The sequence below is a fragment of the Miniopterus schreibersii genome (assembly GCF_964146895.1).
Source record: "Miniopterus schreibersii genome assembly, chromosome: 1".
NCBI lineage: Eukaryota > Metazoa > Chordata > Mammalia > Chiroptera > Miniopteridae > Miniopterus > Miniopterus schreibersii.
The window spans coordinates 152,428,633-152,442,207 of record NC_138101.1 but is presented as its reverse complement, the minus strand read 5'-3'; the positions used below and the strand labels follow the sequence as shown (position 1 = coordinate 152,442,207).

Sequence of the window (13,575 nt, the reverse complement as noted above, 5' to 3'; positions counted from 1 at the left end):
TTAGCTATAGTATACTCACATACAAATATATACAAATATATGGCATTCTAGAAAATAGAGAAAGAATGTATGCCTGAAATAGGAATAATCTAAACTAAGCACAAAGCATAAGGATGTGCTTTTTAAAGGTTTGGGCAGCCAAGTGAAATAGTGGAAGAAACATGAGTTGAGGGATCAGCTAGACCAGAGTTTTATTTCTAGCTCTATGACTTAACTGCTCAGTGACCTTGGGTAAAGGTTTGTGCCTCGGTTTCCTCCCCTGGCAACACTGGGTTAATACTATCTTTTTAACAGACTGTGGTCAACATTAAATAACCTAATATATCTGAAAGCACCACTGTGCCTGGTATAGACCTACCACTCCATGATGGTTTATTGTGGTTTCTCCTAATGGGCCTCGATGGCTTCCTAAGCCTTTCCTCACCCTTTTTGGAGTAGTTGTTGCTATTACTAATGTGCTGCTGGAGAGTCATGGCCCTTTGGAGCAGTGGTGCTTAAACTTCAGCACGCAACAGATACCCTGGGAGGGCTTGTTAGAACACGGGTTGCTGGGCTCCTCCAGCAAAGCTTCTAATTCAGCAGGTCTGGGGTGGGGCTGAGGATTTGAATTTCTAACAAGTTCTCAGATGCTGCTACTGCAGCTGATCCCTGGACAACACTTAGAGAACCACTGCTTCTGGGAACCACTGCTTTTTGCTTCTGCTCTAAGTAGAATTACGGCAGAAAAGAAAAAGACGTTTATGGGTTCTTGAATATGGATATCTCTGAGGGCCTCCAGGGGCTTGGATGTACAGAAACAGAACACTCTCGCTTGCCTACGCATGGAAAGACTGAAAGCAGTTCAGGTTTGCCAGCAGTTCTCAGTGGAGAAGCCCTGAGCAACTACCAGATGGGCTGAGAGGCAACGACAAGGTAGAAGGCAAAATATAGGAATTCTCAAGGTCCCCAACCACCTGAGTTCTACTGTTTTCGAGAGCTCTCTTTTGCTAACTCTATTAGAAAAGAATGAACTACTTTGGAAATTACATGTACTGAGTGTGCACTTATCCCTAATATTGTGCAACCAGGGTTTCCCAAAAGAATGCATAAACACTCTTTTCCAATAGTTCAATTGATGTTTCTTTCTTTTCAGATTTAACACACTGTAATTAATAATTATTCAAAGTGTGTATACATTTTGTGGGACACCCTATATATAACCAACATATATGCTAGAGCTATAGCAAAGAGAAGCAAGTACAATTTCTGCCCTAGAGGAACTTTGAATTAGGGAGGATGGCAGGCATGTCAAGAAAAAAAACACAAAAAAAACAAAACACCATGATCTAATAATAAATAGCCAATGTATTCGTAGTGCTTACTGTAAGGCAGGCATTATTTTATTAATTCAATTAATCCTCACAACAATCTATGAGGTGAGCAGTGGGAATAGTCCCATTTTATATGTGAAGAAATTTAGGCACAGAATGGTCAAATGAGTTGCCCAAGGTCACACAGATAAAATGTAACAGAGTCAGGATTTGAACCCAGGCAATCCTGTTAAACATCTTTGCTCTTGGCCATTATGCTATCCAAAGCATTTCATAGAGAGACAAAATTAAGAAAGATGCATGGAGGTAAAAAATGATTTATGAGATGCTTCAAATTATCATCTAGAAATCCCCCTTTCTTTCTTTTGTATCCCTGAGCTCATCTTGATACTGGACACTTTCTGCTTCAGAAATCAAACAGGTAGAACCATTATTACATTGCCATATTCTAAAAATTAGGATAATCCAAGGAGCCACACCGATTATGTGCACTGACTTCTGCTATATTGCACTAGTTCCCTCAATATCCCACAGCATAGAGAGAGTGTCTCATAATAAATTATGTCTCCATCCTGTGCATTAGTGTTGGCCACTCTCCCACAAACAATGTCAAAATCATAAGCAATTGGCACAGAGTCATTGTGACAATATGTAAATTACTTGTAAAGTGAACTTGATCTTGTGTAATAAATGCAATTTGAGTCTTAATTTGCTAACAATATTTTAATGCAGTAATTGAGGTCATGGAAGATGTGGGCTAAAGATGAAACCATCTATAACTGTTGATTTTAAGCAGAATTGCATTACCCAGGTTTATAAAATACTAGAAGAAATTAAAAGACAAGTGCAATACTTATATTTGCTATGAGTAAGCACAGGAACATAACTGCAGAAAAAGACATAATGTACTATAGGATTAGAAGAGAGGTTTGGAAGTGGTGATCAAAGGTGTTTGCTGACTCTAAAATTTCTTGGTTCGAGGATCAGTGGCCCCTGACCTTCCTAGTTCTTTCCTTAATAAAACAAAGTAACATCTCATTAAATTGCATGGCCCAGTTTTTTGTTGTTGCTTTTGTTTTCTGGGGAAAAATATATTTAGCATTACAAATTTAAATGTAAATTTTATATATGAATTCAATAAGGAATACACTTAAAACTGTTCATTGCCACATAAATTTTGTGTAAAACAGTAAAAATTATGTGCCTTTTGAACATGTGTACATCAAAACCAAAAGGTTATTTTTCGCTTTTTCCTTTACTGGGAACTTTGGATGCATTTTTAAGTTTTGGTTCCCAGAGGGCATTTTTTACAAATCGTGAAGCTGCACCTCTGTCTAGCTCGGCAGCTTTTTTCTTGTCTGTATGTCCTTGACTCTGGTCATGTATATACTCTGTTTCTTCCCAGTTCCTGCTTTACTGGGTGTTCCTTAGGATTAACGCCTTGAGTTGCCAAATAAACCCAAAACATTGAATGTGATAAGTAAGCAGAAACTAAATCCACTTTTGCTTGTTCAAGTGGGTGCAACTTCTGCAACAACTCATTTCCAGAAACAGACATCATGGTCTCCAGCATGTCGTCAACAGCACCGATGGAATTCTCAAGTGCTGATAGATACTCATGAATTTTTGCTGAATGGTCTTCATTTATTTCTCTTTCTGCCATTATGACCAACTATATGCTCAGGGAAGGCCCTCTTCTGACTGCAGACTGCTGACTTCTTCTGTTCTCACTTGGGGAAGGTCTACATGGCCCAGTTTAATTCTTAGTAATTGGGGGTACATCCTCAATTGCATGACTTCATAATTATCAAGCCTCATTTGACTTCTCAAAAAAACTCTCCACTGATTGCCTGCCCAATCTTCTTCTCTTCTCAGCCCACCTATTGGATCAAAATCAGGTTCAGCACCTATAAATTGACCCTCAAGTGTGAAATCAGCTTTTAATGATCAAGTGCCAAAAGCGTTCTGCAAAGTCTGTAAGGTATTAATTGAGTACTCTAATTATTATTATGCAGCCGCTCCCCATAATGAGGACCTTTGTTCTCCTCTACCTCTCCTTTCATCTGCTCTACTTTATGGCCTGTCAGTTTTGAATGGTCTTCTCTTCTGAAACCCGAAACTCTGGTGTGTTCTCTCTTCCGCCCAATTCTGCCTTCTGCAAGCTGGGCTAATCTTTCTCCAAACCCAGGGTGTGCTGTAGAGAGAAAGCTGGCGTTGGCTCTGATTGGAGACGATCCCCATTCCTCCTCCCACATGTAGCCAAGCAAGCCCCATGTTGGCTCACTCCCATTTAGCTTAGCCAACCTCCAGAGCGGGAAGATCTCCCTGAAGGAAGCCACTCACCAGCTAAGACCTGAAAACAAGCCTCCTTGATGTTAAACACCCTTCACTCAGAAACCTAAAATGCTGTCTTCTCTTTATCACATCAAGTCAAGAGTCCCCCTCATTCAAGGCCTGAGGTCTTGTTGAACAAAACCCATCCAATCACTACTAATTTTTGGTTTTTTCTCCATTCAGGTGTGTGTCTATGTCCCGCTCTCCTCTTTGCCTCCTCCTGCTCTCCCAAATGTGGACCACCCGTCAGGCCCATCAGCCAGTCCCACCCAGCGTTTCAGGCCAAGCTCAAGGCCTTTGCAATGGAGTGGGCCACCTCATTGGGCCGATATAGTTAGTATCCTCTTGATTCAAATCCCTGCTCAAAAGTTGTCTCTTCTGGTATTAGTTCCTCCCTCTTCTGGGCTTTCAAAGCACTTTGCTTGTAATTCTATCAAAACACCACATTGTGCATATATGTATAATTTGTGTACATGGCTCCTATTACACAAGTCCAAGAGTTTATCTTGGGAATATGCCTAACAGTGGAATTTCTGGGCCATCAGGTATATATGGATCAGCTTTTGGAGATGATGCCAAACTGCTTTCCAAATGACTGCACCTTCTTTTACTCGCTGCAGCATCGCATGAGCATTTATGTGAACCCATTTCCTCTCTAACGCTTGGAGTTCAGGATGTTAATATTTTGCATGCTGAGTGTAAAATGGTATCTCATCCTGGATTTATCTTCTTTCCCTGATAATGTGTGATGCTGACCTTCTCTTCATATATTTACTTGTACCTTTGTCCATTTGTCTATTATTCATTTTGCTTATTAATTTGTTTCTTTACATGTCCTTCATACTAGTCTCTCGCCAGTTACATACATTGGAACTACTTTTCCCTGTTTGTAACTATTGTTTTCTTTTGTTTAAGGTTCATTTATTAAGATGTTAATTTTTTAAAAATATATATATCTGTATTGATTTCAGAGAGAGGAAGGGAGAGGGAGAGAGAGAGAGAGAAACATCATTGATCGGCTGCCTCTTGCACCCCCCACTGGTGATCGAGCCCGCAACCCGGGTATGTGCCCTGACCAGGAATCAAACTGCGATCTCCTGGATCATAGGTTGATGCTCAACCGCTGAGCCACACCAGCTAGGCTAAGGTGTTAATTTTAATACTGTTATTTTTATAAATATTTCATTTTTATTCAACATCTTTTTTTGTTTTGTTTAAAAAAAATCTTCCCCTGCCCATGTTAGAAGAGCATAAAATTCAGACTTGGAAAATCTGGGTTCGTGTCCATATTCTATCATTTATTTTCTGTGGGAGTCTGGTCAAGTTATTAAATTTCTGTGCCCCCTCTAGTTCTTTCTAAACAGAACATTATGAGACCTATATATAGACTTGTCATGAAGATTAAGTGTGCACATGTGCTTTATATATAAAGTGATATACTGTATGTATGTTAATTGCAATAATGGTTAACATTCATTTTTATGTAGCTAGGATGACCTGGAATTTCCAAAATGAAACGAATACCGGAAGAGGGTTCAGAAAACCAGAGTTCTAGACCATTTCAGACATAACCTTTCTTAGACAAGACTTTTAACCTTCATCAGCCTCAGATTATGACCCATAAAATGGTTACAGTGTCTGTCTCACTGTGAACACAGGGCAATGTTTAACTAACAGGTAGGGACTACCTCTGGTACAAAATTTAAAGAGACATCAAAAATATTATAATCAACATAAATAATATATTTTTTAAAATATATCTCCATTGATTTAAGAGAGGAAGAGAGAGATAGAAACATCAGTGATGAGAGAGTCATTGATCGGCTGCCTCCTGCACGCCCCCCCACTGAGGATGGAGCCCACAACCCGGGCATGTGCCCTGACCAGGAATCGAACCCCGATCTCCTGGATCCTAGGTCCATGTTCAACCACTGAGCCACACCTGGCCAGCAAGATAAATAACATTTTAATATTTTTAAATCAAAATTAGTATAAAATTCTGTGATGAACCAGATACCAATTTTTTTTTTCAGATATCAAATTTTAAAATAAAAATGATTTTATTTTTAGGAGGGGTATTTGTTTTTCATATTTGAGAAATTTTGTTTTTTACACTTGAGAAACTATTACACAATTATCTATTACAGAATGGCCAGTTAAAAAACCAGAAATATAGGTGGGGGTAATCATTTGCAGCTTTTTAAGAGCACTTGCTCGCCCCATCTTTGTTCTCTTCAGCAACAATGGATGGTGAGTGGTCCCTGTTCAGCTGGCAGGTGACAGTGTTCTGAAGCTTTGGAAGCCCGTTTCCAGCTGATTGGCTATTTTAGCTATTGGTGAGTTACTCTTTCTGTATCACAGCTGACTGATCTCAACCGGATGCATTCTTTGGCCCTGTACCTCTTCCCTTGGAAGCTGATGCTAAAAGCCAAGGTGTCACTTTCCCTGTGACTACTGAAGCCCCCCTCTGCCTTAGGAGCAGCAAGGGGGCTTTCTCATGGACATGGCGCTTCCAGCACATGGTGAATAATAAACTGAAACTCAGCCAGCTGGTGACAGGACTGGCTGGTGACAGGTTTGGTGACAGGGACAGTTTAGAGGCTGAAGAGTGTTTTTAAAGCCTTATAAACATGAACCATCTTCCAGCTCTACATACTTGGAAGGCACCATTAAGTCATGAGCTGGATGTAATTTCTTGCTTTGGAAGCACCTCATATGATGAGATTTACCGAAGAGGGAGAAGGCTTCCAGATCTTTAACGCATGCTCAGGGGCAGGCTAGAGGAGGGTAAATGGACTGTACGTAGTCGTCAGACATACCCTCTGTTTTTACTGTTGTGAATATTGACTTCCAAATGGATTTAATCAAAATCAATAACAAAATGTACAGCAATGATGTAAAACACAGTAATGCGTAGGCCAAGAGGTTGAACGGGGGATATATTAACAGAAACGTGGCTTTGCAAGAATAATTCATCCCTCTTTTAGAAACTTTCTCCACCTGATATAAGACAATAAGAAGGAGAGGGAAAGCTCTAGAGGCGGGCCACAGGGGTTCTTTACAGAACTTTTAAAAATGATCTCAGAAAATTTAGTTTGACAGGCCCTGGCCGGGTGGCTCAGTTGGTTGAGCGTCATCTCATACAACAAAGGATTGTGAGCTCAATTCAATGGAAACATATCCTCAGGGGAGGGTTAAAAAAAATTTTGTTTGATGGGATTGAGCTACAGCTGGAAAGACAAAATAAAGAAATCCATTTACAAGATCAGAAGGCTGACCTATGGGTGGATGGTCCAAACATTGTCCTTTCAGATTGGCTTATAAAGGAAAACAAAAACGACTGATTTTAAATAATATCATAATGATTTTCTAAAAGTTAAGTGATTCTAAAATGCTTTCTATATACCTTTGGAGCATACACATGCATCCTAAAGTTAAATGGCAAAGGGCACAATTGTTAAGAATTGTCTACTTATTAAATTTATATCCTAAGAGGTAAAAGAGGAAAATGTATTATCTAGAATTGGCCAGAAAGGCCCAAGGTGATTTTTGAATAATCAATATTTTCCAATATATGCTACAGCTTTAAAGCAAAGAAAAGTAACTGGTCCTGGCATTCACTAGAAATCTGTTTGCTTGGTTTTTTAAGGAAGCCTAGTAATTCCCTGAGAAAGACTGTCTACCATACAAAGATTTCAAAGAGTATTTTACCAAGAAGGGATAGCATTCCCATTCTATAGAAAACCAAACTGAAGTCTGAGAATATTAAGAGGTCTCATCATAAATCACGGGATGACCTCTCACTCATGATCACTTGTATTTCTTTCTTTACAATTTCAGCTTATTTTCCGCTTCTCATATTTGGCCGTTACTCCTCTCAATTAACCTCTATGTTACCGTCTGCGTTCCCTCGTTTCCTTCCTCCTCTATCTGTTTTTCCATTTCTCCCTCATCTGACTACATTTATACTTTCTCCAGAAGACTTAAAAGAGGAAAAATCACCTGCTTCTAATCATGGATGGAATAGCTGATTTAGGCCAAGAGGTACCATCTTTTGAATACTTCCTCTTAAAATGGATGAAAGGATCAGAAAGAGAGAGGAAGGAAGGAAGGAAGGAAGGAAGGAAGGAAGGAAGGAAGGGAGGGAGGGAGGGAGGGAGGGAGGGAGGGAGGGAGGGAGGGAGGGAGGGGAGGGAGGGGAGAAATTAAAGCTTGAGAAGGAAAGAAACGAATTATCAATGTTTGCTAGCGCAGCCCTGCAATGATCCGGGTGAGCTTCCACGTGCCATTTCTGTGTAATGCTGGGGCGTGATCGGAGACAAGCGCTGACATACACAAACATTATTAGAGTCAGAGCAGCACTAGCTGCAGCAGGGGTGGATGGCTCAGAATGCAGGAGTCAGGCACAGACGGGTAGGGTCTAATGGCATTTCCTACTCGTCCTCAGGGGACCCCGCCATGACTGGAGTAATGGAAGTCAAAACTTCAATCAGGCCCTTATTAGTTACTTCACACACAGAATGCGAGGTGCCATTGTTGGCGGCAAACGAGAGCTACTGCAGCTTAGAATTGACAATGCATTTTTTTTAAAGCTATCTTTGACTGCTCAATATAAGGTTAGGAGCAGGTCATGTACCAGGTTTTTCACCAAATTAATGCTATCAGGGGAATTACACTTAAATGGAATTCTTTCTATCTAAACAATTCCATCTAGTTTCATCACTGCTTTTTCTCTCCATCCCTCCCTAAATAAAATAATTCAGACAAGTAGACATCTGGAATAATATATACAGAATCAAGTTATCAAACAAGCCAAGATTTACTACCAGGCCTTATGCCTTCTCTCTAAGTCATCCAGGAAATGCAGGTCTCAAATAGCCAGTAATTTTTTTTGACAGGTTTCAAATAATCTTTGACATTCTGCATCTTGGTGCACAATTTTCATTCAAATGACCAAAGTTAAAATTTAAAGAGACTCTTCCATGGGGGAAATCATTTCCTTCATCTATTTTTAATTTAAACAGCACATTGCTGTGCTTAAGAGAAGGCTTCCTAAATCACCCATCAAATACATGTAGGAATCTAAATCTAATCACCAAGCTTATTACTCCTTACTTAAAGGCAAGAAGCTCTTCCTTATGGCATCTATTTTTTCCCAATTCTAACTACTATCCGTACAGTATTTCTATAATAAAGAGTCATATTGTCATCACTATGCCAGTCCAATTAAAGAAAACTTCATTCCACCTATGTCTAGGTACACATAGCAAATTAGAAAAGTGAAGCTGTCTGCTTTCAGTAATTGAGTGAGTTGGCAATGATTCTTTAAGCAGCTACATGCCCACATATAACGTGTGTGTGTAAGATGGGGCATTAGGGGTGGGGAAGAGCTCATGAAAGTAGACTTTAAAGTAACTCTAATAAGCATAGTAAAAAGTGACGCTGAGTTGACAGAAGTTTATTGAATTGATAGGGGGTCCTGAACTGTAGAATAAGAGGTATTTGGGTTTTATCCACAAAATGATATTGAGTTATTGTAAATTTTTAAGGTGAGACTAATGAGGTAAAAGTGATGTTTCTGGGAGATCTGTCCATTGTGGATGCTTGGCAATTGGGTGAGGGAGGGAAGAATAAGGGAATAGGAGTTGAATAGGAAAGAGAAGGAAGACCAAGGACATGCTTAGGATGCTTATTATGGCAATAATCCATAGTAAGACCCACTGCAGACTAAATGTTTGTGTCCCCCCGAAATTCATGTTGAAACCTAATTCCCAGTCAGATGGTATTAGGAGGTGAGACCTGAGTGAGGTGATTAGTTGGTGAGAGTAGAGGCCTTGTGAATGGCATCCGTGCCCTTATAAAAGAGACCCTAGAGAGTGTCTACACCCTTTCCACCACCTGAGGGCACAGCGAGAAGACAGCCATCTGTGAACCAGAAAGTGGACTCTCACTAGACACCAACTCTGTTGGCACCTTGATCTTAGATGTCTCAGTCTCAGGAACTGTGAGGAATAAATTTCTGTTGTTTATAAGCCACGCAGTCTATCATACTAGTTACAGCACCCTGAATGGACTAAGACATGACCTAAACCACAAAGTGGAGACAAAGGATCAGAAAGCCCAATCAGAGGGAAAATGTGATTATTTTATTGTGAAGACTGACAGGTATAGATACATAGACACTTGTAAAATATGAATCCTAAATTGTGATACCAGAGAACCAGAAGGAGTTTACCACTGACAGGAAAATAGGAGTCAGCGAAAAGCAGATGTGGAAATGGGGAGGAGTGGAGGAAAGAGTAAGGGATTCAGAGGTTAAATATGTGGTCCAGCACTTGTTAAATTTGAGATGATGAAGTTACATACGTTTAGAGCTATTTAATTAGCAGATAAAAAGATGGTATCTAGATTAGAAGTAAAAACTGAAATGGGTGTTTTAAGCAATCAGCATGGACATGACAGGTGAGGTCTTAAGAATGACTAAACTGACCCGGGGAGAAAAGGCAGACAAACAGAAGGCCAAGGGCTTGACCTTGGAGGAAATTTGATTTTGAAAGATGGAATGTGAATCAAAAAAAGAGAGAGAAAGAGAGAACTGAGAGGGGAGGGAGGGAAAGGCCCTAGGCATGTTGAAATAATTGCCTGAGTCTTTACTAAGAAGCAGAAAACATGGGTTCTAGTTTTTGTTTTGTCACTTACTAATGACCACATCGGTTGAATTCCATGCTTGCACTGCGCTGTAAAATAAAGGGTGTGGAAGAGCCTTGTTTCTGCTTAGGTTATGGAAAGCTAGAAAGAATGTCGCTAACAACTCTAACAAAAAAGAAATGCTAGCTAGATTATAAAATCGTAACTTTTTAAAGCCTCTTGGTGACCTGATGTCACAGCACAACCAAGTAGCTTGAACCGCCAAGATTCAGATGCCTCTGTGAAGAGATGGGCCCTGCCCGCTGGCTCAGCGTGGGAGGGAGATGCACGAGCTACCGTGTGAGCAAGTAAGACGAAATCAGTTTTAGCAAATGTTAAAGGCCAGGTGCGGGCTCGTGTGACAATGTAGAACTCTCGTAAGCCCCAGAACACAAAGAAATCTATACTCACTCACAGATCCCCACGGGGTGCTCAGAGAAACCAAAGAGAGCACCCTCGGTGGTGCAGGCGTGCAGGAAGGGAGAAACTGAGGCTGGAAGAATACACAAGTTCTGTCATCCTTCCTAGACCACTTTCTCATATAGAGCACAGTTGTAATCCACTGGGAGGGAGGCACAATCCCACGGACGATAAAAAACCAAAACTTGTCAGAAGAGAAACCAGTCCTCTTCTCCAAGAGTGAAGTGCTAAAGGAACTAAAGTACAAACAGAGTCCCTAACTCACCCACAGGTTTTATCTTCAATGTCCATTTGCAAAGCAAGGGTTAATTATCAGATAATTAGTTCTCCAGGCCAGATGGCAATCATACAGAAGGGATTGTTAGGGTTTGACTTGTGGCCTCCCCAAATTCATATGTTGAAGTCCTAACCCCCAGTACCTGAGAATGTAAACTTATTTGAAAATAGAATTATTATAGATATAATTAGTTAAGATGAGGTCGTACTGGAGCAGAGTGGCCCTAATTGAATATGGCTGGTGTCCTTATAAAAAAGAGAAACTTGGGCACAGAGACACGTGCACAGGAGAAGGCAAGGTGAAGATGGCGAGGTCAGGCTGATGCCTCTACAAGCCCAGGAATGTCAAAGGTTCCCAGTGAGCACCAGAAGCTAAGGGGTAGGCATGGGGCAGATTCTTCCTCACAGCCCCCTGGAGGAGCCAGCCTTGCTCATACCTTGATCCTGGACCTCTGGCCTTCAGACTCTAAGACAATACATTTCCCTGTTTACGCCACCCAGTTTGTGATACTTTGTTGTTATTTCTAGCAAATGAATACAGGCATTGAGGAAGTTTTACAGGTTGGTTTATTAATTCATTTACTAAAAACATTTATTCAGACTATGTGCAATGAATATAGTAATGAACAAAACTAAGTCCCTGCCCTCAAGGGGATATTACTCTAGTTTAGGAAATAGACAATAAAACAAATGAATAAATTATATGTCAAGTAGTGGTATGTGCTTTGAAGAAAAACAAAACAGGAGAAAGGGGCTAGAAAATGTAAGAGGGGTAGAGAAATGCTTCTCTGAGGTGTCACTGAGTAGAGATCTAACGAGGTGAGGGCAAGAGCCAGGTGAACTCTTGGATTTGGGCTCCAGGCTGAGGGAGCAGCAAAGGTCTTGAGACAGAAACTTGCTTGGCATGTTTTGAGAAACAGAAAGAAGACCAGAATGTCTAGAGCAGAGTGAGCCAAGAGCATAGAAACGAGGCCTGAGTTAGAGGCAAGATCATGCAGAATTTATAAGGACTTTGAATTTTATTCCGAGAGGGATGAAAATCCTTTGGAGGGTAATGAGTTATTTGTTTTGTTGGTTTGTGTTTTTTTGTTTGTTTGTTTGTTTTTTACTATATCTTTATTGATTTCAGAGAGGAAGGGAGAGGGAGAGAGAGACAGAAACATCAATGATGAGAGAGTCATTGTTCAGCTGCCTCCTGCAGGCCCCCGCTGGGGACTGAGCCTGGCATGTGCCCTGATAGGGAACGAAACCGCCCTGGATCATAGGTGGATGCTCAACCACTGAGCCAAGCAAGAAGTTATTTATGTTTTAAAAGCTGGCTGCCATAGGAAGGTTAGGCTTCCATGGGAAGGGGGGTTAATATGAAAGTAGGAAGATCCTTTTGGAGCCTTTACAGTTGTTCATGCTGAGATGTTATTATCTTGGGCTACAGTGGGAGCAAAAGTGGTCATAGACAGGATGTATTTGGACCCAATTGCTGACAGCGATATGGTAGCTCTAGGGGTATTGGTCAGGGTAAAGTCTCTGCCTTGATAATAATTTCCAACCTGAATTAGAAGATAAAACTCTAAGCAGATTTCACAGCTCTGGAAAACTAACTATATAGCATGGCTGGGCACAGAATGGCTGTAAATATTTTAAAATCCTTCAAGACACTGGCAAATATTTTCAAATGGTAGAATCCCAACAGAAAGTGTATTTTAACAAAAAACATATTTTCACTTTTCCATCTTTCAAAATGTTTTCCGAGTTCCCACCCGGGGTGCTCTCCCTAGCGAGAGCCATTGGTAGAATCGTTTTCAAAGTGCTAGCCTTTCATCACAGGCCAAAATAAATCACAAACTGTGGTCACAGCTTTTGCAAGGATTGGTTCAATTGTGAAAAAGAATATGTTTGATCTGTAGAGGCTCTCTAGGGAAAAAATGTTTTGAGTGAAAGGGCAGCATTTTATTTTCTAAAAACAAATGCTTCACCATCCTTCATCCATAAAGGCTATCTCTGCACACCCAGAATGAAGAAAAAAGTTTAAACACTTACCCAGGCCATGTGCACACAGGGAGGTGCTGGAAGTAGGGAGAAACAGGATTACTGAGATCACGGTGGGATGATTCTTGCCTAAATTATTCAGATTAAATAGCCAACTGGGGCAAGTGCCCAAGATTATTGTTCTACTTTCATTTCACCTAAAAGGAGGAAGATCTTTTTATTTTTATTTTCCTAGGAAATCACAAGCCCTTTTCAGACTCTGTTAAGACAGATTTCCCAAGAGTTATGCTAAGTCCAAAACTGGTAAATAATTGTGAATATTAAATAAGAGCTGCTATAAAAAGCAACTGTCTACTAAATGTCAACCAAGCATTTTTCCTATGTGGAAGGATGTTTTTCTTGATTAGATTTATAGCTTTTTTCAAGGCCTTAATCAATGCCATCTCAATCAAATAACTCTAATCAACTTTGCTTCCTAATTTGATGAATTATACTAATAAACTCCAATTTTCACCAAGAAGATGTAGATTTACGGTCAATTCCTTTTCATTTGAATAAGATA

General features: G+C 40.3%; 1 pseudogene across 1 annotated transcript; it reads right to left on the bottom strand.

Annotated features, from left to right (window-relative positions):
• Positions 1-2,546: 2,546 nt before the first annotated feature.
• LOC308563426 (nuclear nucleic acid-binding protein C1D pseudogene) lies at positions 2,547-2,976 on the bottom strand (annotated as a pseudogene). The gene has a single exon. The product of its transcript is annotated as a nuclear nucleic acid-binding protein C1D pseudogene (transcript).
• Between the last annotated feature and the right edge of the window lie 10,599 nt (positions 2,977-13,575).